Source organism: Coptis chinensis, chromosome 5 (assembly GCF_015680905.1).
Source record: "Coptis chinensis isolate HL-2020 chromosome 5, ASM1568090v1, whole genome shotgun sequence".
Classification (NCBI taxonomy): Eukaryota; Viridiplantae; Streptophyta; class Magnoliopsida; order Ranunculales; family Ranunculaceae; genus Coptis; species Coptis chinensis.
In genome coordinates this window covers 3570180-3595764 of record NC_141460.1, presented here as the reverse complement: position 1 = coordinate 3595764, position 25585 = coordinate 3570180, and the positions used below count along the sequence as shown (strand labels likewise).

Below are 25585 nucleotides of genomic sequence, written 5' to 3'. Positions count from 1 at the left end.
CTTCCTGAGTGGACTCAGCAGCTCGGCTAAAATGCGAACTGTGGTCTGGGTTTGTCCGACCAGTTCATCTTTTGTTTATATGCTATGTTTGCTGCTTGCTTCTCTGCTTTGTATAACTCTTGCATGGTTGAATGTATGAGTGGCGATATCGCTATATCTGTGTGGTTGCATAGATGACTCCTTGTAACAGTAGTTGATTTCAAGTAACCTGTGGTCTTGAGTGAGCATCCTGGCTTTAATTTGTGCTTAGCGTTGTGGGTCATGTGTAACGAGAGTTAGTGACTCGTTATAAACTGCGGATATAGTAGGACGTATGTTGTTCCCTTTATTCTGGAGAGCTGAAGTATTTCTACACGTGCGCGACACATGTAGGAAATTGAGAGATTAGAGATTTGCAATGATGGCTACCAGGTGGCCTGACGTTTGACGTCTCGATGTAATTATGGCGTTTCTAGGGAAGATACGTTATTTGAGAGTAAGTAGGACTATTCCTAGAAGACCAAAAACATTTGCTCTTCTTCTTGCTGCCTCTCCTCTTCTCCAAACTGTTGTGCGCCATTTTCTTTGCTGCTTACTCAGGTACGGTTGTTTTCGTTTTTGGCTATACCTTTGGAACATAAACCTATGTCTAGGTTGCTAACTCACGCAATGTCAGTTTTGCTTGCAAATTTCCCTATGGCCAGGTGCCGCAAATACACTAAGGGGGAAAGGAGTTTGAGGGAAGCCTCCCCTCTGATAATGGAAGAGATGGAGTTCTGCCCCCTAATGCATGGTGACCGTGGTAAGAGAAAAGTTGCTTATTCAGTAGGTAAGGGCGCTAAGCGACCCAGGAGTTCAGGTCGCTCGATTGGTGGCATTGTATTCAGGTCTCCTCGGCGGATGAATGAGACCGATCTGGCTGATGAGGAATGCAGCGACCAGGGTCAAGGCCATCACGTCGCTAGTGAGAATTCGCCCCAGCGTCCCGGGGATGTGGGAAGCGAATTCTTCTATGTAGGGAAGACAAGGAAGAAGCGTGCGGTGAAACGCTCTGACTGCAGCTTCCACTCAGCACCCATAGCGACCAGTCTTCTGAAAGGGATCGTGTTGGATGGCGATAAGGCTGAAGTTGAAGATGAAGATATGGAGACGTTGTTGGGGACCATGGATATGGCGACTTGCTTGGTAATCGCTGATTAGTTATGTGTTTCTTTTTGTTTATTGGGCGACTTTAACTTTGGTATTGTACTTGTAGTTTCTTGTGGGGTATGATAAATTGAAGAATGTTGCATAACACGCTAGTACTGATGTTAACTCGCACGTCGAGCTGGGATGTATGCGAGCTACGTGGGGAGTTGACAAGAAGAAATTGGAAGTGATGACCAAGAAATATCGGGATGCTGCTGACGAGAACACTATGCTAGTTAACGCTATGACTGATCTGCAGGGGAAGCTAGCTGAAGTGACCGAGTATGCCAAACAATGTCAGGGGGTGGCACGCAAAGCACAAAAGAGGTATACCATGGCCTGTGCCCAATATGCCGAACTGGATGAGAAATATTACCATCTGAAAAAGGTGGGTGATGGTGAGGAGAAAGGTACGGGTATGCGCATGGTGCTGAGGGCTGCCAGGCACGCTCCCTCGACTAGTGCTGCCCCGAAAGATAAGCATGTTGTGGCTGGTCCTTGATGGTGATTTCTACTTTTGTCTTTGTAATTTTTGAAAATTGATGAGCACTTTGTCTATTCTCCTCTCTGTGTGAGAGTTAAACAATAAAGCTGTGTTTTCAGGCTTGCCTGAGCAGTTCGCCATTTTGATACAGAGAACTGGTTTCCACAAAAGTGGCAGTTCGATATTTTGCTAAGATTGTACGAGCTACCGATCTAGATTTCCTGGGTAGACCCAGCAGATCGGTGGACTTGTGAGCTGGTTTCTTGGCGTTAGTCGGGCAATTCCAGTGGTAAATTGTATGGAATGCATCTTTTTGCTTGATTGCTTGTAGCCAGTATTCTATTTATTATGCTTATGGTGTGAAGTATCGAAGGAGCCTAAGATTTAGCTTAAGTAAGCGTTTTTCTTGTAAATATCCTCCTTCTTTGTGGGCTAGCCACAAATAAAGATAGTATAGGCAGGTTAGCAATGTTTTGATATGTGAGTTGCCCACATGCAATAACCGTATAGACTGTGAAGCCTGGTAGCTTAGGTGAGCATACCAGTGCGTTATGGCGTAAAACTCGTTGAGAGCATTCTTGTTGATCTGACTCGGAGAGGCTATGGAGCTTGTGAGCTCAAGATAGCGTGCTGCTCACGGAAAGAGTGGTAGCTTATGAAAGCGTATTGCTCATTGAGAGCGTTCTCTCTGAGTCGATCCTAGAAGTGTAGGTCCTTAACTAGCGAGGATCGGAGAAGCTATGGAGCCTGTAAGCTCAAGAGAGCGTGGTAGCTTATGAAAGCGTATCGCTCACTGAGAGCGTTCTCGCTGAGTCGATCCTAGAAGCATAGGTCCTCAACTAGCAAGACTCGGAGAGGCTATGGAGCCTGTAAGCTCAAGAGAGTGTGCTACTCATGGAGAGTGGGGTAGCTTATGAAAGCATATTGCTCACTGAGAGCATTCTCGCTGAGTCGATCCTAGAAGTATAGGTCCTCAACTAGCGAGACTCGGAGAGGCTATGGAGCCTGTAAGCTCAAGAGAGCGTGGTAGCTTATGAAAGTGTATTGCTCGCTGAGAGCGTTGAAACTTCAGAAAGTGTCGACAGTGCAAGTGTACTGGTCATTCTTGCGGTGCGAATTGCGTGACTTGTCAATGCAAGTAAATGGAGTCGAGTGTAATAACAAACATAAGTAAATTACACTTGAATTTACAGCAAATGAAAACATGGAATATACAACAATGTAATTCTATTGATAAAACTTCTTCAACAAGTAAGTGTTCCAAGGGCGTGGCAATAATTTCCCCTCTTGGGTTTTGATCCAGTACGCTCCATTGCCTACAACACGTTCCACTATGTATGGGTCTTCCCATGTTGGTGCTAGTTTGGAGTCATCTTTAGTCTTTTTCAGAACTAGATCGCCGTGTTGAAAAGATCGAGGATGCACTCGCTTATTATAGGATTTCTTTAGAATTTGTTGATAAGATGTGACTCTGATGGCGGCTAGATCGCGCCGTTCTTCTAACAAGTCGACCTCTCGTGCTAGGACGGAGTCATTGTGCCCCGACTCTACAAGTTTTGACCGAGTTGTAGTGACTGTCAATTCGGTGGGAATAACAGCTTATGTACCATAACACAAGGAGAATGGAGATTCGCCTGTACTGGAGCGAGCTATGGTGCGATGAGCCCACAAAATGTTCTCTAACTAATTTGGCCATTGGCTTTTGTTCTTTTCAATCTTTTTCTTCAAATTTTCTAAGATTGGTTTGTTGCTGGCTTCAGCTTGACCATTGCTCTGGGCGTACTATGGAGTGGAAAAGGCATGAACGATATTCCACTTGGCCAGAAATTCTTTGACTGTTTTGCCCTTGAACTGGGAGCCATTGTCCATCACCAGTGTGTGGCAAACCAAATCTGGTGATGATGTGAGTCCAGATAAAGTTTCTAACATGTGACTCTTTGACATGTGATAATGGAATTGCCTTGACCCACTTAGTGAAATAGTCGGTTGCAGCTAAGACTAAGCAGAAACCGGTGCTTTTCTGTGGAATGAACGGTCCCATGATGTCCATGCCCCACATGTGAAATGGTCATGGGCTCGCGATGCTGATCAACTCGCAAGCTGGTTGGATGATGTTGTGGCCAAATGTTTGGCATTTTATACACTTGAGGACGTATGCTTTGGCATCAATTTGCATGCGAGGCCAAAAATATTCTTGGGAAATCGCTTTGTGGGCCAGAGAGCGACCTCCCGCATGGTTTCCACACTCCCCTTCATGAATCTCAGCAAAGATCAATTGACCTTATTCTGGACTAATGCATCTCAAGTAAGGTCCACCGGCAGATTTCCTGAATAACTTATTATGGACTAAGCAGTAACGGCATGCCTGATATGGGATTTGCCTGGCCTTGGTACGCTCTTCTAGGAGCGTGCCGTGTTGGATGTATTCTATGATGGGCTGCATCCATGTTTGACTCAGTTGATTGTCAGAGAGTGGGCACAGATCATTGATTGCTAGGGCGTGTTCCACTTGATAGGCAAGTCGGTTAACTACCTCAATGAGTAGTTGTCTAGGGGCGCAGTTCGGTGTTTGAGTGGCTAAGTAAGCTAAACTGCCAACGTGACGGTTCTCATCACACAGAAAATGGTGTATGGTAGCTTTCTTAAAAGAAGGTAGTAAATGATAAACGACTTGGAGATACTTAGAAAGGTTACCTTTGTGGGTAGTGTACTCTTTTGCAATCTGGCGAACAACCAGTTACGAGTCACTAAAGACTTGAAGTTCTTTAACACCAAGTTGTAGCGCCATTCGGAGTCCCATGATTAATACCTCGTATTCCACCTCGTTGTTGGAGGTTGCGAAGTCGATGCGAACTGATTTCTCTACCATGGCTCCATCTGGGGATACTAAGACGACTCCGATTCCACTTCCTCCAGGGTTACTAGAACCATCGACAAAGAGAGACCATACTGACTTGGTACTTTCCTTTGTGGGTGTGATGTCTGTTTCTGGTTCCCAATTTGGGTCATCAACCGGGAAATCTACTATGAAGTCTGCCACGATCTGACCTTCTGAGAAGTGCGAGGGACGAACTCCATGTGGTGTTCTCCGAGTTATTCGGCCCATACTACCATGCGAGTTGTCTTGTTTTCCTTGTGAAGAATTTTTCTTAAGGGAAAGTCGGTGAGTACTTTGATTGGATGCGCTTGAAAGTAGGGCCTGAACTTTCTTGCCGAGTATAATAATGCGAGTACTGCTCTTTCAATGTACGAATAATTCTTTTCAGCTGAAGTGAGCGTCTTACTTGTAAAATAGATCGGTTTCTCTGAGTTTTTTTCCTCTTTGAAAAGAACCGAGCTAATGGCAAAGTCTGATATGGCTAAATATAGCCCCAGCATTTCGCCATCCTTTGGTTTTGCCAGGACGGGAGGTGTAGTCAGGTACTCTTTGAGGGTGGAGAACGCTTGGTGGCACTGATCGTTCCATGAGAACTGCTCACCCTTTTTAAGAAGTTGCAAGAACGGTCAGCATTTGTCTGATGCTCTTGATATGAATCGGTTGAGTGCTGCTACCATTCTTGACAACTTCTGAATTTGCTTCTTTGTCTGAGGGTCGAGCATGTCCAAGAACGCTCAGATTTGGTCTGGATTTGCTTCGATCCCTCTTTGTGATACTTGGTATCCAAGGAACTTCCCGGAGGACACTCCAAATAGGCATTTCTCTGGATTAAGCTTCATTCGAGTTTGGCACAACCTGGAGAACGCTTTCTCGAGATGAGTGAGGTGGTCCTCTGCTTTTTTACTTTTGACGACCATGTCGTCAATGTAGACTTCCATGGTGTCACCCAACATGTCCTGGAACATGTCAGTAACGAGACACTGATAAGTTGCGCCAGTGTTCTTAAGGCCGAATGGGAGAATGTTGTAACAATAGATTCCTTGCTCTGTGATGAATGATGTTTTCTCTTGATCTTCTTCAGCGAGTGGGATTTGGTTGTATCCATTGTACACATCCATGAAAGAGAGGAGCTCATGGCCACAGGCCTAGTCCACGAGTCGGTCGATGCGAGGCAAAGGGAAGCTATCTTTTGGCGTTTCTTGATTGACATTCATGAAGTCGACGCAGAGGCAAACTGTGATGTTCTTCTTTGGAACTGCGATGTGACACTGCCTCCTTTTGTGTGTGAGATGTGTATGGGTGATGTAGATAGATGATGGTCGTTGAACAAAATAGAAGCGTATCAAAACCTAATTATCCCTCAATAAGTAAAGGATGAGTAGGGTATCGTTCCACTTTTAAGTGTATGTTTATATGAAGGACAGGACTGGAAAGGGGGTTTGATGGATTAAAAACTATAATTGTAGAGATTTTAGATTCTAATGCTAAACTAAACTAAACTAACTAAACTTATACTAAAGCTAAGAATTGGAAATAGGGAGAGAATATGAGAGAGATAGATTCAAGAGATTCAAATCCACCAATGCTTTTGATTCAATGACTTTTTGCTTCATGTTGTTCTCCAAGTAGACTACAATCGGCAATCGAATCGGCGAGTGCCGATGCCTTTTGGGTGAAACATCGTTAAACAATTAACTCTACTTAAGGTTGTTCCTATGTTCATGTTACTAGTATCTTCTTTCCTTTTATGTGAGCTTGGGCAGCTATTCAATGAATCACCATCTAAGGCAAACACAAGGAATACTTCCCTTACTCTAAAACACTACACAATTAGAAGAAAAGTAGAGAATAATAGTATAATATTCAATTACAATAAATAAAACTCTATTCTAGCATTATATTCAATTGCAATAAATAAAAGCATGTTACTAGCAAATATTCAATTGCAATAAATAAAACCCTAAACTAGCATGATATTCAATTGTAATCTATACTTCCATCCCCTGGTGTGGGCAATAGAACTAATAACTAAAAACATAAAGAACTAACCTGATTGAAGAACACCATAAACCAGAAGAATCATTAAACCTTAAGCACCGGCTTCATCTCCTCCCTTGAAGGAGAAGATTAGCCTTCCATATAGAAGGAAGAACACGAAGAACAAGAAGAAGAAGAGTTGAAGAACATAAGACTAGAAAGACTAATTTATTAAGACTCAGCTAGTTAAAACCGATCTTTTATTATTAATCTCTCTCTGCCTCAAGTTCTGGAGACAAGAATATAAGTGAATTGGCCAATTACATGAGGCACTTAGGTCCTCTATTTATAGGGGTTACAATGAGCTCTAGAAGCATTCCAAACCGTCATTTGTTTCCTAATACAAATAGACTTCTTTCAGAGTCCAACTTCATGTCCAAAACTGAGAAGGAATTTGGCTACGATTAATCGATTCATGCGTCTGGACTCATTATCCATGCATCTCAGACTCAAGAAATGTGTCTGGACTCACGATCTATGTGTCCCAGACGCGAGCATTGAGTCCAGACTCACGATCCATGAGTCCGGACTTCGAAGTCTATTTTTTCCTTTTTTACGCTCTATCCTTCTATCCTCTTTTGCGGGCTTTGGTCCAAGCAACAAATCCTTTGGCCTTGGGCTTCCAAATAGGCTTTAAAATAGGTCCAAGTCGCATCTTTAATAGCTCCAATTCCTTGGCCTTCTCCATGATTGTCCACGGGCCTCCCATGTGATCCTTAATGCTCCGAATTGCTTCATTTTACCCTTTTTTCTCTAATATTCTACAAAACTCTCTTTTTTACCTGTAGAATCTTAAAACACAACTTATAAACACTATTAGTCCACTAAGATGGCTAAACAAGAGGCATAATTGAGGGTTAAATAGCACTTTTTGAGCACTTATCACAACTCCCAACTAGCCATTTGCTAGTCTCTTAGCAAATAAGATAAAAAATAGATAAGTGATCAAAATCACATCCTAATAACAAAAATAAAATCCTAACTCATTTTCCCAGGCATCACGATTGCATTTACCATATGCAACAAGGCTTTAAACCTTTAAGTTCCCCAAAAAGGACGAGTTATAGTCTCGTGAGGGTTTTTAGGTGATATACCCACAAAATCAATCAATAGCATGTTCAAGAATGATGATATTTTTCAGAGAGAGAAATTCCTTACCCACTTAGTGCTTACTCCAACAGACGGTATCCATTGCTAACTATATTGCTGCAAAGACTCATAGATTATGATGGGAGATAGTAAAAATTGACAAAATTCTCAATCAAGGCTTATGTGTGTACTTAGTCAATCTCCTATACTCTCCTATCCAAGAAAACGGAATCCCTAGTTTACCATAGGTAGATAATCTCGACTTTCAATCCTCACCGGTCATACTCTCAGAAAAGAATCTCTCAGAAGATGGTCTACTATTTTACCTCATGTATGTGGGGAAAAGAATAATGCAAATGAACATCCCACATACTACTTTGAAAAACAAACTTCTGAATAAAAGTAGTCTCATGGAAAGAATGTCAATCACATATGAAGTGTCCGGGTCCTTCACTTTAGCATCCTCTCACCTATTCTAGACTTCGTACCATCTTTGTAGTGATAAGCCATGGGTTGTAACTTGGCTTGGGTATTGGTTTATGAAGGAAAGGTAAAAAAAGGATTCTAAGGTTGTTTAGAAAAACACTAAGGGTTTTGCTTCTTTCTTTGGAAGATTTCTTCAAATTCTGTATTGCAGAGAAAATTCTTCCTTTCTCTTAGCTTTTCCATCCATTACGATTTCTTTTTTTTTTTTAAAGCTCGGTGGTATATCCTTGATTAGTAATCGATATGCTTGTTTTCCACTAGCTTCTTTCACTTTGAACGAGAATGATGGTCTTCATTGTATCTCTCGATATTTCCTTGTAATCTTCCTTTTGTGGTCCTTGTTCCTCCTTGTGCCCCTCGTATTCTCAGAAACATATGGGTATGGGTGATAAAGATTTTGGCTATACTCCTTGTCTGGAGTTGGGTAAAGGATATTTGGAAGAAAATGGCTTATTGTAAAGGCTCAAAGGGTTTAACATGATGGTCTTACTAGGTGGGATAAAAATTTGAATGGGTTCACTACTTGACTTATCAATTATGATACTACTGTTTGAATAGACTACAAGACCTAATGACTATCTCCCCAGTTGATGTCACTTCGTGATTAACCAAATCAACAAAATAATGAGACTATATTACAACGGCATAAAGAACTGAAAGATGTTGAGTCACTAAGACTCGGATTTTTCTCGTAATAACTCTCCAAAAAATGGGTATAAAGCTCAAGTCTTACGGGTTAAGTCTAAAAATTCTACTTCCAGTTTACTAGGGGTTTAAATCTCTCTTCTAGCAAAAGTACACAAAACTGATCAAGTATTATGGTGGTGCCTTGATAAAGAATTCTATCAATAAGAACTATGTCCGAGCATAATAAAGCGGTAATGAAATCAATAATATCAACTATCTATCAAACTCAACACTAAGCAGTATAGAATATATATCCGAGACTCATCATTAAAATTCATTTTTTTCTCATCTTTGGCGATATAGAAACAAAAATGTTTTTTTTTTTTTTTTTTTTTTTTTTTTTTTGAAAATTCATTTTCGAAATTCATTTCTCAAGTACACCCTCCCCCAACTTAACATATGCATTGTCCTCAATGTATAGAAATTAAGTAAATGAAATGAATGAGAAAAAGGGAAGATGTTACCATTGATGCCGAATTTTTAGGTCTTTTTACGTTAGATCCCCAAGACGTAATGTATTATCAATTTGGAGTGAGGAGATCAGATTTTCTTACCCAAATCTGACGAATGTTTGGAGGGCGAGGAGGTCTCACCTTGTGGGTCATCAAAAATACTCCTTGATATCTTTGGAAAGATTGTTGGTGAAGTTGCTTCTCTACCTTGAACTATTTCAGGTCGATGATTGTGTGATAGGCCTTGTGGTTCCCCATGTAGAAGGTTGACGAAAATCTCTCATTCTAACAGACAATAGTATCGATGTGCCCTTTACCACCACGGTGATGATAATGGATGTCCGGCTGACTCGATTCGGGGTGGAAGGACCGGTTCACATACTTCTTGTTGTTCGGACAATGATAGTGTAGAAGAAGCTTCAACCGGTCTGCAATTCTCCTTATCAATATGGTTCACTTTACGCTTTAGAAGACTCATTTCGGTTTCTAGATTACATTGTTTTTCCAAAACTTCTTTAAAAGCTGATTTTCTAGTAACTGATTTTTTCGAAGCGAAGTTTGTTGTTCATCCTGAAATGTAGAGTTCATCTTCTCAAGATATGATACTCTCTCATCAACTTTCCATTATGCTCACTTAAATCCTGAATTTTCTGCATAGATTCTAAGAACATGGCTAGCAACGCCTCTGTGGTGGGGTTCTCAGGTTCATCACAGTTTTTTGTAGATTGAGCACTTTCAATTGTATCTTCGAATGGGACAAATTCTTGTATCATGCTATCAAGGAAGTACACCTCTCCACCTCCGGCTTCATCACAATCCTTATACAAATGGTGAAAGATATTTATGTCCATGGACATCTTACCAAAGTTGATCTTCATTTCACCGTTGTAACAATTTATCAAAGCTTTTGCGGTAGCGAGGAAAGGTCGGTGATAAGAGCCCAAAACTGTAGTTTTAACCCCTTAGCAGTCATACTTTTAGACCAATTATGTGAGTAATAAGTAAGAGTTAATCCGACACGTGTTTTATGTATTTCGGCTTCAAAGTCAATTATGTGCAGGAATGTGCCACTTTGATGAGATAAAGGAGCAATGGTTGGTTACTAAGGAGTTCGGTGATTAAAGGCCAAGATTCAAGAAGACGAAGCCTTTGTAAAGCCTGGTCAAAAGATGAAAAGTCAAAGTCCACGCAAAAGTAAACTTGATTGCACAAAGACAGTGAGAACTTCGAAGACCATATCTTTGGACTCAGACCTTGGAATTGGGCCTACCTTATGTCAAAACGACCGGCTCGGAAAGAGCTTTCCAATGGACCAAGCCTTGACCCAATCAGAGGAGTAGAAGTGGACGAAAAGTCTGCTGAAGCCAACTGCAGCTGAAGAGGCCTTTTTGGACTGAAAGAATTGGGTTTTGGGCCTGATTCTCTGGCCCAAAACATGGCTCCAAGCCCATGCACGATTTTTGGATCTGGATGTATAAAAACAAAAGCTTAGCTCTTTGTTAATGGTAGCTAGTTAGACCTAAATTAATATATAGAATTCTAGATCTAGTTTTATTAATTAATTAAGTTTTAGTTCCATTTCAATTCCTGTTTTAGATTAAATCTTTGAATCATTGTTCTTGATTGATTAGATAAATAAAATAGTTAGTTTGTCAATTTCGAATTTGGTCATTTCCATTCTAGATCTAATTTCAATTCTTGTTCTTATTTCATTCCAGCCATTAAATTAGATTCATTATTGTTTAATTAAGTAAATCTCAATTTCTTACATTATGTTTAGTTTAGATTCAATGGGAAATGTTAGTTTGATGAATCAAGGCTAAAACCTCCATTAGAGGGGTTGATGAAGCCTTGATGAAAACTTAGTGGTTAGTATAGAATTGGTTGTAGAATCTATTCCACTCTAGAAGGTCGTGTTTAAGCCATGAGAATGGGTGGACGACCTCACATGCTAGTTAGTATCCGGTAGGAATGCCATGAACACTAGGGATTAGAACTCGAAATTCTCGCCGTAAGAACGTGAGAATTGAGATACAACATTCTACGCTAGGTCGTTAAGTTGGATTCGAGGTGGATTCAATTCCCCTCTAATTTCTTTATCTAGATTCAAACAATCGTATTTCGTAGCTTTAGTAGATTAACTTTAGTTTATATTTTATCTTGTTATTTATTATATCTCGTTATTTAAATTAACGCGTCTTGTTAGCATAACATTTTAAGTAAAGCTCTCATTAGACTTAAGACTGATTTCTTAGACTTAGAAAACAATCCATGCTAGGGAACTAGGAGTGGAACGAACTTCCTACTCCACTTAGTGCAATTCGCATCGAGAGTAGAAGCTTTGATAAACATAAGAGATAAAAGATCAGTTTTAGTTTACTTACGTTTTGAATTCATCGTTCATTTCGTAGGTAAACTATTCATTTTACATTTATCAGTCGGCCTAGAATAATTGGAATTTTATCAAAGGCTTCCTGGGTGTCTATCACAATGAAATCCGCTGGATAGTAGAAATCGACTACTTGAACAAGAACATCCTCAACTATGCCTCTGGGAATCTTGGTAGAACGGTCAGCTAACTTTAATTTGACTTTTGTAGGCTTTAGGTTCTCCAGGCCCAACGCTTGGTACACATGATATGGCAAGAGATTAACACTAGCACCAAGGTCTAAAAGAGCATTACCCGTGAATTTTTCTCCTATCCTGCATGAAATTGTAGGACTTCCTGGATCTTTGAGCTTGACTGGAGCTTGCTGATGGATAATAGATGTTGTTTGTCCAGCTAGAAACGCTCGCTTTGGAACATGAGTACTTCTCTTTATGTTGCATGCATCCTTCAAGAATTTGGCATATGATGGCAACTGCTTGATCGCTTTGAGAAAGGGGATATTGATGTTATCTTTCTCAAATGCCTCCTTCATCTCTAAAAATTGCTTGTCCTTTTTGCTTTAAGCAAAAAACATAGGAAAAGGTGCCTTCGGTACAAACACATCAGCATGTGTTTTCTCTTCTTTCTCTTTGCCATTCTTGCATATCTTGTCTTGGTCATCTTGACAAATGGGAGTGGAAAGGATTTCCCCCACTTCCTTTTGAACTTTATTTGAAATCTTGACCGATTGCTCTGTAGCAATGTCATCATGAGAAGGTAAGTCAACCTTGTTGTCTATCTTCAATCCTGATCTGAGAGTAGTAACTAAGCTAACATGATCATGAAGGTGATCAATACTAGAAGTTGTCCCAATGTGGCATACATCTTCACTCTTCAATATTGGTTCCAATAAGCTAGGTTGAGTGGCTTGTGTCTTTACAGACAAAGCATTGGTGAGTTGGTCGACCTTAGCCTCTAGAGACTCCATTCTAGAACATTGACTTGCACGAGATTCTTTGGAGATTGGTGAGACTGCGTGCAAGAAGCTCTAGAACACTTTCAAACTTCTGATTTTTCTGTGATAGCAAAGTAATTGCATTCTCCATGTTGTTGGGGTCGCGGCATAATTTCTCCTAGGATCGGGCACTAACTCTCCACTTGTATTGGAATTTTGTTGAGAGTATAATTGTTTTGAGGGACCAACTGTGAAACTTGACTTGTGCGTGGAATATAACTTTGATCTTGAGAACCTAGGGGTCCAAAGATTACGTCTCCAATAATTACCTTGAAAGTTATTACCACCTTGGTTGGGCCTCTGAAATGAGTTTATATTGTACTCTCCAATTGATGCATGTTGATAGTAACGGGACATTTCGAGTTGCATGGGAAGTGTCAGAACAGACTTCAGATGATATTGGCTAGCTTGCATGGTTGGGAGAGATTTATCTTGAGACTTGTTGAACTTGGAGGGATTCATAGAGAACTGATTAAATTTCTTACTCGAGTTTCAATCTTTGGTGGTTAAATTTGGTGATAAGAGCCCAAAGCTGTAGTTTTAACCCCAGAATGATCATACTTTTAGACCAATTATGTGAGTAATAATTAAAAGTTAACACTAATTACGTGTTTTATGCATTTCGGGTTTCAAAGTCCATTATGTGCAGAAATGTGCCACTTTAGTGAGATAAAGGAGCAAAGGTCGGTTACTAAGTAGTTCCGTGATTAAAGGCCAAGATTCAAGAAGACAAAGCCTTCCTAAAGCCCGGTCAAAAGCTGAAAAGTCGACACGGTAGTAAAGCAAACACACAACAAGTCGTGAGAATTTCGAAGGCCGTATCTTTGGACTCAGACCTCGGAATGGGGCCACCTTATGTCAAAACGACCGGCTCGGAAAGAGCTTTCCAATGGTCCAAGCCTTGACCCAATCAAAGGAGCAGAAGTGGATGAAAAGTCTATTGAAGCCAACTGCAGCTAAAGAGGCCTTTTTGGACTGAAAGAATTGGGTTTTGGGCTTGATTCTCTGGCCCAAAACATGGCTCCAAGCCCATGCATGATTTTTGGATCTGAAAGCATAAAAACCAAAGCTTAGCTCTTTGTTAATGGTAGCTAGTTTGACCTAAAACAATATAGATAATTCTAGATCTAGTTTTCAGTAGATTAATTAAGTTTTAGTTCCATTTTCAATTCTTGGTTTAAATTAAGTCTTTGAATCATTGTTCTTGATTGATTAGATAAATAAAATAGTTATTTTGTCAATTTCTATTCTTGTCATTTACATTGTGTTAGATTTGATTTCATTTATTACTTGGTATTCAATTCTTAGTTATTAATTCGATTTTAATTATTGTTTAATTTAGATTAGTAAATTTCAATTCTTTATATCATATTTAGTTTTAATTTAATCGGAAATGATTGCGTAATGATTCTCGGCTAAACCTCCATTAGAGGGGGTTCAGAAGCCTTGATGAAAGCTTGATTCCGATTATCGTAGAGTCGTCGTAATTTCCCTTCCACTCTAGAAACGATTAGTTCACCATGAGAATGGGTTTGATCGTTCACATGCTAGTTACGAATTGGTAAGAATGCCATGTGTAATTAGGGATTAGGAAGAACCAATTGTTCTGCGAAGCAGTTCAAGTCGGATTTCGACGATTCGTCGTTAATAGGATTAAGTGGAGTTAAGGTGGAATCAATCCCCCTCTAACTCCTTATCATCGAATCAACGTAGCATAACCATAGTTATTTTGATAACCGACAAGTTGCATCTTATGGGTAGTTGCATCGTAGTCTAGTTGCCACTTCGTAAATCTCTCGTTAGACTTAGAGTAGAGTAATTAGACTAGAAAACACAACATGCGGAAGGACTAGGGGTGGAACGAACTTCCTACTCCACTATATCTCATAGGATTGAGAGTAGAATCTTTGATAAATCATAGGCACTTAAGATAGTTTTAGTTTCCTTACGTTTTGAGTTCATCGTTCATTTCGTAGGTAGACTATTCATTTTATCTTTTATCAAATGGCGCCGCTGCCATCTTAGTTTCACTTTCGCATTGTTTTCGTAGTGTAAGTACTTTTCTTAAAGTCCCATTTTCACCCACCCACCCTTTGGTTTGATTCATCTTGTGGTTTTTCGATTCATCGTTGAAAAGTTCGGGACAAAAATACACCGAAGCGACCAAGGCCTATAAGAGCGCACACGCTCTATAGCTGGAACACGAGCGACCCGCCCTAAAAACACTGTAATTTGAAAAATTACGGAGCGACAGCTTACTATGAGAGCCGCCGCGCCGCTTTGCTAATTTTTTTTGAATTGGCGGTTTTGACTCAAACTTTGATTTTTCAAGTTTTTCGGTGTTCTAACTTGTTATATACACCGAACACGCGTAAACAAGACGCTATTCATAAGCGAAGCAAGGACCTAATCAGGTATTCCTTTCTTCCACACCTCGTGATCTCCTATTAGAGGTTTATACTAGTATATCGAATTGTTTGGAGTGTTGATGTGTTTAGCTAAGTTTGGTTTTAGCCTTGTATGAGATTAAGGTCCGGCGAACAAAACACCGAGCGTAATTACACAACAAACGTCAACAAACAAGTCTATCTAGTATACCACCCACTACACCTCTAGCTACTAATTCACACACATCACCGACACAATTGCCCGACCGAAGAAGAGACTCCTCTCTCGACTTCTACAAAGCCTTGAGTGATAGCCCAAAATCTTGCATCGTTCTCTAGTAGACCGATGGGGATTTCGAATCCCCCAAATATTTTAATTTGTTACCCATTTTTCATGGATTAGACCATGAAAAACCTTATCGACACGCGTAGGATTGAACAAGTCCTAACAACATTCCACCATCCTACGGTTGGTGCGGAACAAATTAAACTTCGTGGTATTCCCTTTCACCTTAGCCGATAAAGGCGGCTTCTTGGTTAACTGCCCAAACGCCTAATTACGTGGACTCATGGGCTAAACTTGTTGTTTGTTTATGGAACATTTTTACCCACCCCTAAAGACGGATGAGATGTTTTCCAAGATTCATTTCTTTCGACAAAATCCTCATGAAACATTTTCGGAGGCTTGGAATCGTTTCACCGATCTCCTTATAGAGTGTCCACATCATAACTTAGCGAAAAGACACGTTAGTTCGTGCCTTTTCAAAGGACTTCTATACCGCCATAAAGAAGTCCTAGACATAATGAATGGGGGTAGTTTCTTAGCAAAGGAGCCTCGGAGGCTTATAAATTTTTAGAGGATCAAACTAAAGCGAAATAACAACTGGGGGTAGTGATGATATCCATCTCAGCTAGTTCATCAAATCTGATTAAGGCCGCCCGGTATGTTTGAAATTAAACACGATCCCGAGCTTAAAACTCTAATCGAATCACTCACTAAAAAGGTAGAGGCCATTTACGTTCAACAAAAGCTTATCCCCGTCATGAGCGTAAATTCAAATCCATGTACTTTTCATTTGGAGCCACGAGCATCCCGACTCCCGGTCCCTATTGCTTATGAACAGGCTTGTTCCATTAATAGTGAACCTAACGCCCCTTGGAGACAAAATCCCAACTTCGGTTGGAGAAATAACCAACCGTCACACCTCCGTGGTACAATAATCAATATGTTAGGCCAACACAAAGTTTTAACCAAGCTCCACCACGACAAGGGCGGTCGGGGTAATTTTAATAATTATAACAACCAAATGCAACCTCGACAAGGTCAAGCACAAAGTCAAGGTAGTTATAATAATTATAATGCTAATAGAGGTATCGTTAGGTAAATAATAACTATCAAAATCCACCTATAAATAATTCACGTGAAATAGTTCGGTCCACACCACCACCCGTGACTACTACACCCACACAACCGGATCGTCTTGACACCTTCATACAAGTGAGCCAAAAACTTTTCCAAACCATGGCTCAATCTAACCAATGACTTCTACAATCCGTTAATAATTTAACCCAACGGTTGGCTCAAGATAAAGCCCAACCCAAAGGTGTGTTTTCAGTCACGGAATACCTAATCCTAAAACAACAAACACAACCTTTGAGGTAACCGATAATACTAGTAATGAATATGGAAATGTAGGTGAGCTAAAGGCCATCACCACTCTCCGTTCTGGCAGAGTGGTTGATAACAAAGTAACTATGCCTATAGTTACCCCACCCGATAGCCCCCCTACACCTGCTATTTTACTAGATCTTGAAATAGAAACTGAAGAGCCTACCCTTTGTAGAGGTACGATTCATAACACAACCTAAGAAAAACAAAAGTCACGGTTAAACATCCGGTGATACCATTGCTAAATATAGACAGAAACCACCGTTTCCACAAAAATTAGCCGTGTTAACTAGGGATACAAATTATGAGGAGATTAGGGATGTTTTCAAGAATCTAACTATAAACCTTCCCTTCCTCGAAGCTATTAAAAAACTACCACACCATGCTAAGTTTCTTAAGGAATTGTGTACTACTAGGCGTAAGACCAATATACCAAAAGACGCCTTTTTAACAGAACAATTCCCAACTTTATCTGAACATAATGGAATTGTTAAGTACAAGGACCCTGGTCGTCCTACTATACAATGCACCTTAGGAGATTCTTATACGAGACCGCGTTATTAGACTTGGGGGCTAGTGTTAACTTACTCCCATTTTATTTGTATAGACAAATAGGTCTAGGCGAGATGCAACCCACTAAAATGGCGTTGCAATTAGTCGATCGGTCTATTAAGTATCCTAAGGGTGTGGTCGAAAATATTCGGTAAAAGTTCAAGATTTTTACTATCCGGCTGATTTTTGTCATCCTCGATACGAAGTGGATTAACGACTGGGTGTCCGATCATCTTAGGGCGTCCTTTCACGGCAACTGCCAACGCGCTCATTAATTGCGCGATGGTTCAATGTCTATGTCTTTTGGCCATCTTGCTTTGTTGAAGTCAATGTTTTTAAAACAAAGACCACGTTACCCGATTCGATCTATGGATGGAGAGGTTAGCATGATCGAAAGCTTTGCTCGAGATTATTTCAACAACACGTTCCCTGATAATCATATGCCCAAATTTCTTTCCTTTGGAAGTTCAGACTCCAACATTTCCATCCCTACTCTAGTCGATACACATATTACGGATGAAAATGAGATAGATGACTTTCTCAAAGATGTAGAGGACTATCATAGTAATGAGGATATGACCAATCTAGATGACCAATTTGATGAGTTTCTTAGAGCAGGTGATAATTCATCCTATCAAGAACTACTTTCCACAACATCCACCTCGACTTCCCTCCTTCCACCCTTTCAAAGGAATCTCGAGTTTGCACTTGATCCGGTTGTTTCTTCTGTGCTTCATAATTTTTTAAATTCACCTAGAAAACAAATACTTCAGAAGACAAAAGCGTTTGACACCTTCATTTTCAGACTTGAGACAGTCCATACCTACACTATGAATGAGTTTTGTGCTAAACCCACATCCTCATTTTTTCCATGCTTTCCTTCTACAACTTACCCATATCCACCATATTCTACACAACCATTCACTCTTCCACACTTATTCACTATGACACCCTCTCGTTCAAAAATGAAAAAGAAGGTGCATGCTAGGTTAAGTAATAGGGTTATCCGACTTCACTTTCATTTTACTAGGTTGCGTCATAGGAAATCTTGGTGCTTGATTGTGTTTGGATATGTTTTCTGTGATATTTATTTATGGAATGATCCACAACTATTTCAGTTGTTGATATATGATAAACTGCATGTTCATACATATGTTTAGATAAAGTCTCGAGTATCTGACTATAAACGACTCAACTTTTGTGTTTGGTGCATTTCCTTTCATTTCCATATATTGGTGAGTGCACCATTAAGGTAACCGGGCCCTCCCTACGGAGTGTGTGGCTGTAAGTACCGGATCCTAAGTCCACGATTAACATAATTCACGTTTTCCACTCTTGCATGTTTTTCTCGAATTTTTGAGTCATGTTTCTCTACGGGGTGAATTATGTCTTTCTTGCTCATTTTTTTTTCCTTATAAAAGAAAAAAATATTAAATAATAAACATAGTATTCTAGGAAGTCTCGGGAATCTCGGGAATCTGACTTTAAAAGACCCACTGCTAAAAACAAATTTTCTAAGCTTCGTTGTAAAAAATTTGTTTGGGGGTGGGGTGTTCGTGTTTCCGTCCTAAAATGTTTTATGTCCCATTAGAATTGCATAGGCCGTTTAATTGTATTCCGATTCGAATTGACATAATCTATGAATTTAGAGTTTAGTCGTTCGCATAACGTACGTCATGCACGCACTTCGAGGCGTTTTCCACTATCTTATTTGTCATCCACGGTCGGAATAGAGTGTTTTATGGATCATTGGATTGGAAATTCTCTCCTGATCATTTTCATATCTCATTCGCAAAAATCGGATCGGTAACGAAGCGGCAATTTTGATTTGAAGTTTCGCGAAAAAATCGAAAAATTCACAAATTTCGAATTGGGCTTGAGCCCAACCCGCGCCCACCGACAGCGCACCCGCGCCCTTACCCAACAGTCGCGTTCATTTTCTCCAAACCGCCATTAACGCCATTAACAAAGCTTCCAAAAACCTAAAAATAATAAAAATAATAAAAAATAAATAAATAAATAAATAAAAACAAAACCAAATTACCCACGCCCACAATCCAAGACCCAACCCAAATCGACTCCAACCGCACCGCCCACAACCTCCACCAACTTACATCACCAAAACCCACGAAAATTTAAAAAAATTTGTAACCTGTTGCGCCACCGTCGCACCACCACCACTGTTTGCTTCAGTCGGTCGATACAAATTCCACCACCACATCCCATTTAAACCCCCACTACATTCCAAACACTAAAATAGCTCAACAACGTCGAATTTTGCCGGAGCAAGCTTTTACTGGCGACCACTTCGCGCCGTTCTACGGTGACGAAATGATCAATAGAGACTGGAATAGCTTATGGTACTCGATCGAAGCCTATTACCACGAGGACTTAGTCCGACGGTTCTACAATACGAGGGAGTTGGAAGGGACTAGGATTTTTGTTGTGGTGGCGAAGAGGAAGAAGGAGGTGACTACTGGGTTGTTGGCTAAGATTCTAGGCATTCGCCTAGAATCCATCCGATGTCACGCGTGGAGAGTCTCAATATAATGGAGTAGAGCCATTGATGAACGTGACGGTTACATAAGGGAACTACAATGCGAGATCGCATTGTGTTCGTCAGGCATCCCTTAGGACCAACCACCGGCCGCATTTCGATGGATTGGTCGGAACGCCTGGGGAAGGAGAAGGTCGGTGACATCGGCTGAAGCTGCCTCCACATCTTATGGATACTCCGGGGAGCGAAGTACCGGTTCACGTATCTTGGAGTTTTACTTAGCATGATTAGGAGAGTAGGGAAGTCCGTTCCACCTCTCCCCCGTGTTGATAACCAAGATCATCTTTGAAGTTGAGAGCACCAAAGCGCCCGATAGGACATACATCACCCTACAATCAAAACCCTCGCGATCTATAAGGAGTGTGTCCAACGAGTTTGGAGGTTAGCTGAGGATAGAGAAGAAGACGAGGAGGATGGGGGAAACGAGAATGCCGAGGAGGATGGGGGAAACGAGAATGCCTCGGAGGATGAGGAGGATTTGACTTGTTTTGATGCGGATGCCCTGGAGAGGTGCTGGTCAAACGCAGAACGCATGGCCGTAATTCATCGTGGCATGCGTTCGCTCAACACCATCTGCGAAGACCTCCGGACTCAACAGGCAACTATCCATCATAACTTCGAGATCCGTACCCAGAGAGATGATGAGAGGTGGGAACAGATGAGGGCCGAGATAGAAGCTCAGCGCCAGTTCCAGACCAACATGCTCGCACGATTCCCACCTCACGGGGACTCTCCTTCTGAGGACACACCATCGAGGCACGAGCGTCGTCGCCGAAGGACAAATGGTGCTGACCCATCGGGAGCTCAGGAGCCATCTCCTGAGCGTGTGCCCTCCGCTACCAGTACAGGAGTGATTAGGGATAGTATAGTTTGATGCTCTATTTTTATTTGTAGTTTCATTATTGTCATTTATTTTCATGTAAGTTTTATTTCCGTAATTTGAATTTTGTAGTGAAATGTACTTCGAATGAAAATTTTAATATAATGTGGTTATTTTCATTATGCGTGGTTGTTTAACATTGATCCCACCTTCCCAAATTGTTTGGGGGTGGCTTTATCTATTCCAGCATTATTTTTATATGACCCTCGTCTTAGAATTTATTGCGGAGTCAAGGTGAAAATATGGCCGTTTAGGCATATCTATGAATAAGTATCATGGTAGGATGAAATATCGATTAAATAGGTAGATTCTATCATAAATTCAACCTAAAAGATACTAAGTTTGTTTTAGAATCAAGAAAATGACTTGTTTCCGTTTTCGGGTTTGGAAATTTTGGTATTTTCGGAAACTGCCGTAAAAACCTTTTGGCAACTTCCCGATCTGGTTTAGCAACTTAAAACCTATATAAACTTCATACATTCTACACTCACAACTCACAATACACCTAACCTCCATCACTCACCGTTCACTCCCCACCTAATCCCACGTTGCGTCTCATTTTCCGAAGTTTCAAGAACTCCGAAGCATTTTCAGCTTCTACAGGAGAGCGCACAAGGCTCGCATTTTTTTTTTTTTTTTTTTTTTGTCGAGGCCTTTCGCTCAAAGTGTGAGCGACCCGCTCTCAAACACTGGAATTCCAATTCTTCAGAGAGCTTTCGGCATACCGACTTCCGTGGACCTGAAAAATTCCGGTTTTGCGGGTAGTTTCGGATCATTCGCAGCTATTCCGAGGCGTAATTTTGAGATGACATCTCCAACATTGATACCGAACAGTCTTCGAAGATTTGTTCCAAAGCACTACTTATGGTGCTTGGTTTCGAAAGCGATCACATACGTTGGTTGGGAGCCGCTTATGGTAAGACCGATGCACTTTATTCTCCAACACTAGCATCTTATTTTTACGATAAGCGCATTTTCTTTGAAAGACCGGATGGAGAACAAGTGTTCTCCATCAACATTGATAATGAACCAATGGAAATTACCGGGTTCTTGCTAGCATATGTTCTTGGACTTGCTATGCCCGCTGAAATACAAGACCCATGGTGTTATTGGGTAGATAATATGTATGTCTACACTTATGAGTTTTGCATGAGTCGTATGGGGGGGGCATTTTCGTGATCGAGGACCAAGGGACTATAACGCCGCTTTTGGTAGCTTTGTCCATGAACATAGGAACTGTTATGTTTTGGATCATGCTAAACATTTTAGGGAATGGCGTTTTCTTCCGTGAATGATGCCACTTGCGGCGTTTTCCTTGCTTTAGCCACGGGGCGTATGTGTCATGACCTTCCCGAACCTTGATGTCTAGTTTAGCTCGATCCCATAGCATGAGGCATAAGTTCCTTCTTATGCCCGTTCTAGTTTCCCGTATTATGCTATTTCTTTTCCTGTTTTTGTACACGTTTCACGGATTGGATTACGGCCGATTAATCGCATGCGACCCACCAATAGTATTATTCGATCTTTTCGGTAATGATTTGGTAAGGGTGGAGGATACAACCTCATCAGGTTGCACCCTACACGTCCGACCAAGTGGTTTTAATAGGTTAGCAATAATAGATGATAAATGGCGGGAAGCCCGGCAAATTATCATGGCATGGCAGACGATAGGAGCCTCACTTCTTTATGGAAGAAGAGGATAAGGAAGATGATGAGTAATACGGGAGATAAGGTAAGTTTTCATTCTAGTTAGTGTGCGCTTATGTCCCAAGCAATTTCATTCTTGTTAACCCCATAATGGGTAAAACTTCAGATAGAGTTCGTCGGTTTTATTTCCTATATTAGCACGCGTTCTAACTTTGTTTTTGGATAGATGTTCTGAATTTCACACGCTTCAATGGTATTTTTCCTACCCTTTTTATTTACAATACTTTGAGGACAAAGCATGCTTCTTGTTTGGGGGGGGGGGGCATAGAAACACGTGTAATTAAGGCATCTGTTAGGATATAGATATGTATAATATGCATTTGTCTTCTAGTTAAAATTTCAAAAATTCAAAAATATATAAATAAATAAGTTATGCTATACACTTAGGAATAGTGGTATTGTTTTTTTTCTATGCTCTTAACAATCTAGATGTCTCAATGTAGCTTTTGCATTAGAATAATTGTTAGAAACTTAGGTTAATATGTAGGTAATAATCTTTGCATCTATCTATAAATATATTACATGAGTATCTATGATTGTTAGCAAGATAAGTTTTCAAATCTAGGCTAGAGTACTTATTCTACAAATCGTGAGAATATAGCCTAAAGCCTTATATGAAATAAACATTTGAGAAATGACACAAGGAGAAGTAAAATCCGGATAGAGAAATCACACATCCACTTGCTTGATCACTATGCCATATCCTAAGCGAGAATTTAGGCCCTCTTTGGATCGATATAGCCAGAAATTCAAACCTATGAATTATTTTCCGCTAGTCGCCCCTCTGAGCCTTTCTTTAGCCTTTCATAAACCAAAAATCCTTTACCCTGTTACAAAACAAAACAAAATAAAAAAAATTCAACCTACCCAATTTAGATAAGTCTAAAAATAGAATGAGGAAGAAAGAAGAAGAGAAAAACTTGTGTAAACAAAAGTTAGTTAATGGCTTCAGAAAATAAAGAAAATAAAAATAAAAATAAAAATAAAATAAAAACTCCAAAAATAGAATAAAAGGGAGTCAAAAGCCAAAGAAAAGAAAAAGGAAAAAAAAATAAAAATGGCTAAGGATGGAAACAAAGTGTTGAAGCAAAAGTAAATAACAAGGTTTTCTCTAGTTACATAATCTGAAGACTCTATTATCTCAGACTTGTCCTTTTTGAATATCCATTTCCTTCCTTCTTGAACCATCTCCTAATCCCCGCAACACCTAATAAAGACCTCTAGCTCAATTAGGAATAGATTAGTGTGATAGTAAGTGGCAGATGTGTTTGATCGACTCCGGCTTCCTTGTTGTCATTGAGATTGTAAGGTAAAGTGTGCCCACCGCGACACCGGAGTAAATGAACTTGAGTGGAAAAATCGAGTGTTGTATCTTGACTATTATTGTGAGAACCTACTTAAAGACGCTTATTCCGAAGTTTCAGAAACTAACACGCTAGGCATTTCATAGTATTACTCATTGTATATATGTTTATTGTAGATGATTGATTATTATGCATATATTAGCTTAGGTTTCGACTTGATTACTTTTTATATGCATTGCTAGTGAGAGGTATAGTTAATTTAGAGCATGAATACGGAGACAATAGTTTTATTTCTTAGTCGTTGTAGTATAGATGAAGTTTGTGAGTACCTTCATCTGGAAAACTCTCACGAGGTTATAACTCGTCCACTAGGGAATTCCTAGTGGTTTAAGCGCCTTGTCGCGATATGGTCAATGCAATCGCGACTCAAATAAACGAGTAAATAAATAGAACTCCATTTTTAGTCACTTATTCTAATTTCTCATCTTTGCTTGAGGACAAGCAAAATGCTGTTTCGGGTGGTTTGATAAGAGCCCAAAACTGTAGTTTTAACCCCAGAATAACAGTCATACTTTTTAGACCAATTATGTGAGTAATAATTAAGAGTTAACACCGACACGTGTTTTATGCATTCGGGTTTCAAAGTCCATTATGTGCGAAATGTGCCACTTTAGTGAGATAAAGGAGCAAAGGTCGGTTACTAAGTAGTTCCGTGATTAAAGGCCAAGATTCAAGAAGACAAAGCCTTCCTAAAGCCCGGTCAAAAGCTGAAAAGTCGACACGGGCGTAAACAAAGACACAAGTCACAAGTCGAGAACTTCCGAAGGCCGTATCTTTGGACTCAGACCTCGAAATGGGGCCTACCTTATGTCAAAACGACCGGCTCAGAAAGAGCTTTCCAATGGTCCAAGCCTTGACCCAATCAGAGGAGCAGAAGTAGACGAAAAGTCTGTTGAAGGCAACTGTAGCTGAAAAGGCCTTTTTTTACTGAAAGAATTGGGTTTTGGGCTTGATTCTCTGGCCCAAAACATGGCTCCAAGCCCATGCACGATTTTTGGATCTGAAAATATAAAAACCAAAGCTTAGCTCTTTGTTAATGGTAGCTAGTTAGACCTAAAACAATATAGATAATTCTAGATCTAGTTTTCAGTAAATTAATTAAGTTTTAGTTCCATTTTCAATTCTTGGTTTAGATTAAGTCTTTGAATCATTGTTCTTGATTGATTAGATAAATAAAATAGTTATTTTGTCAATTTCTATTCTTGTCATTTACATTGTGTTAGATTTGATTTCATTTATTACTTGGTATTCAATTCTTAGTTATTAATTCGATTTTAATTATTGTTTAATTTAGATTAGTAAATTTCAATTCTTTATATCATGTTTAGTTTTAATTTAATCAAAAATGATTGCGTAATGATTCTCGGCTAAACCTCCATTAGAGGGGGTTCAGAAGCCTTGATGAAAGCTTGATTCCAATTATCGTAGAGTCGTCATAATTTCCATTCCACTCTAGAAACGATTAGTTCACCATGAGAATGGGTTTGATCGTTCACATGCTAGTTATGAATTGGTAAGAATGCCATGTGTAATTAGGGATTAGGAAGAACCAATTGTTCTGCGAAGCAGTTCAAGTCGGATTTCGACGATTCGTCGTTAATAGGATTAAGTGGAGTTAAGGTGGAATCAATCCCCCTCTAACTCCTTATCATCGAATCAACGTAGCATAACCATAGTTATTTTGATAACCGACTAGTTGCATCTTGTGGGTAGTTGCATCGTAGTCTAGTTGCCACTTCATAAATCTCTCATTAGACTTAGAGTAGAGTAATTAGACTAGAAAAAACACAACATCTTGGAAGGACT

General features: G+C 40.0%; 1 non-coding gene across 1 annotated transcript; it reads right to left on the bottom strand.

Annotated features, from left to right (window-relative positions):
- Nucleotides 1-15679: 15679 nt before the first annotated feature.
- Nucleotides 15680-15783, bottom strand: LOC147496313 (small nucleolar RNA R71). Its single transcript, XR_015197229.1, has one exon. It is a non-coding gene; the product is annotated as a small nucleolar RNA R71 (small nucleolar RNA).
- Between the last annotated feature and the right edge of the window lie 9802 nt (nt 15784-25585).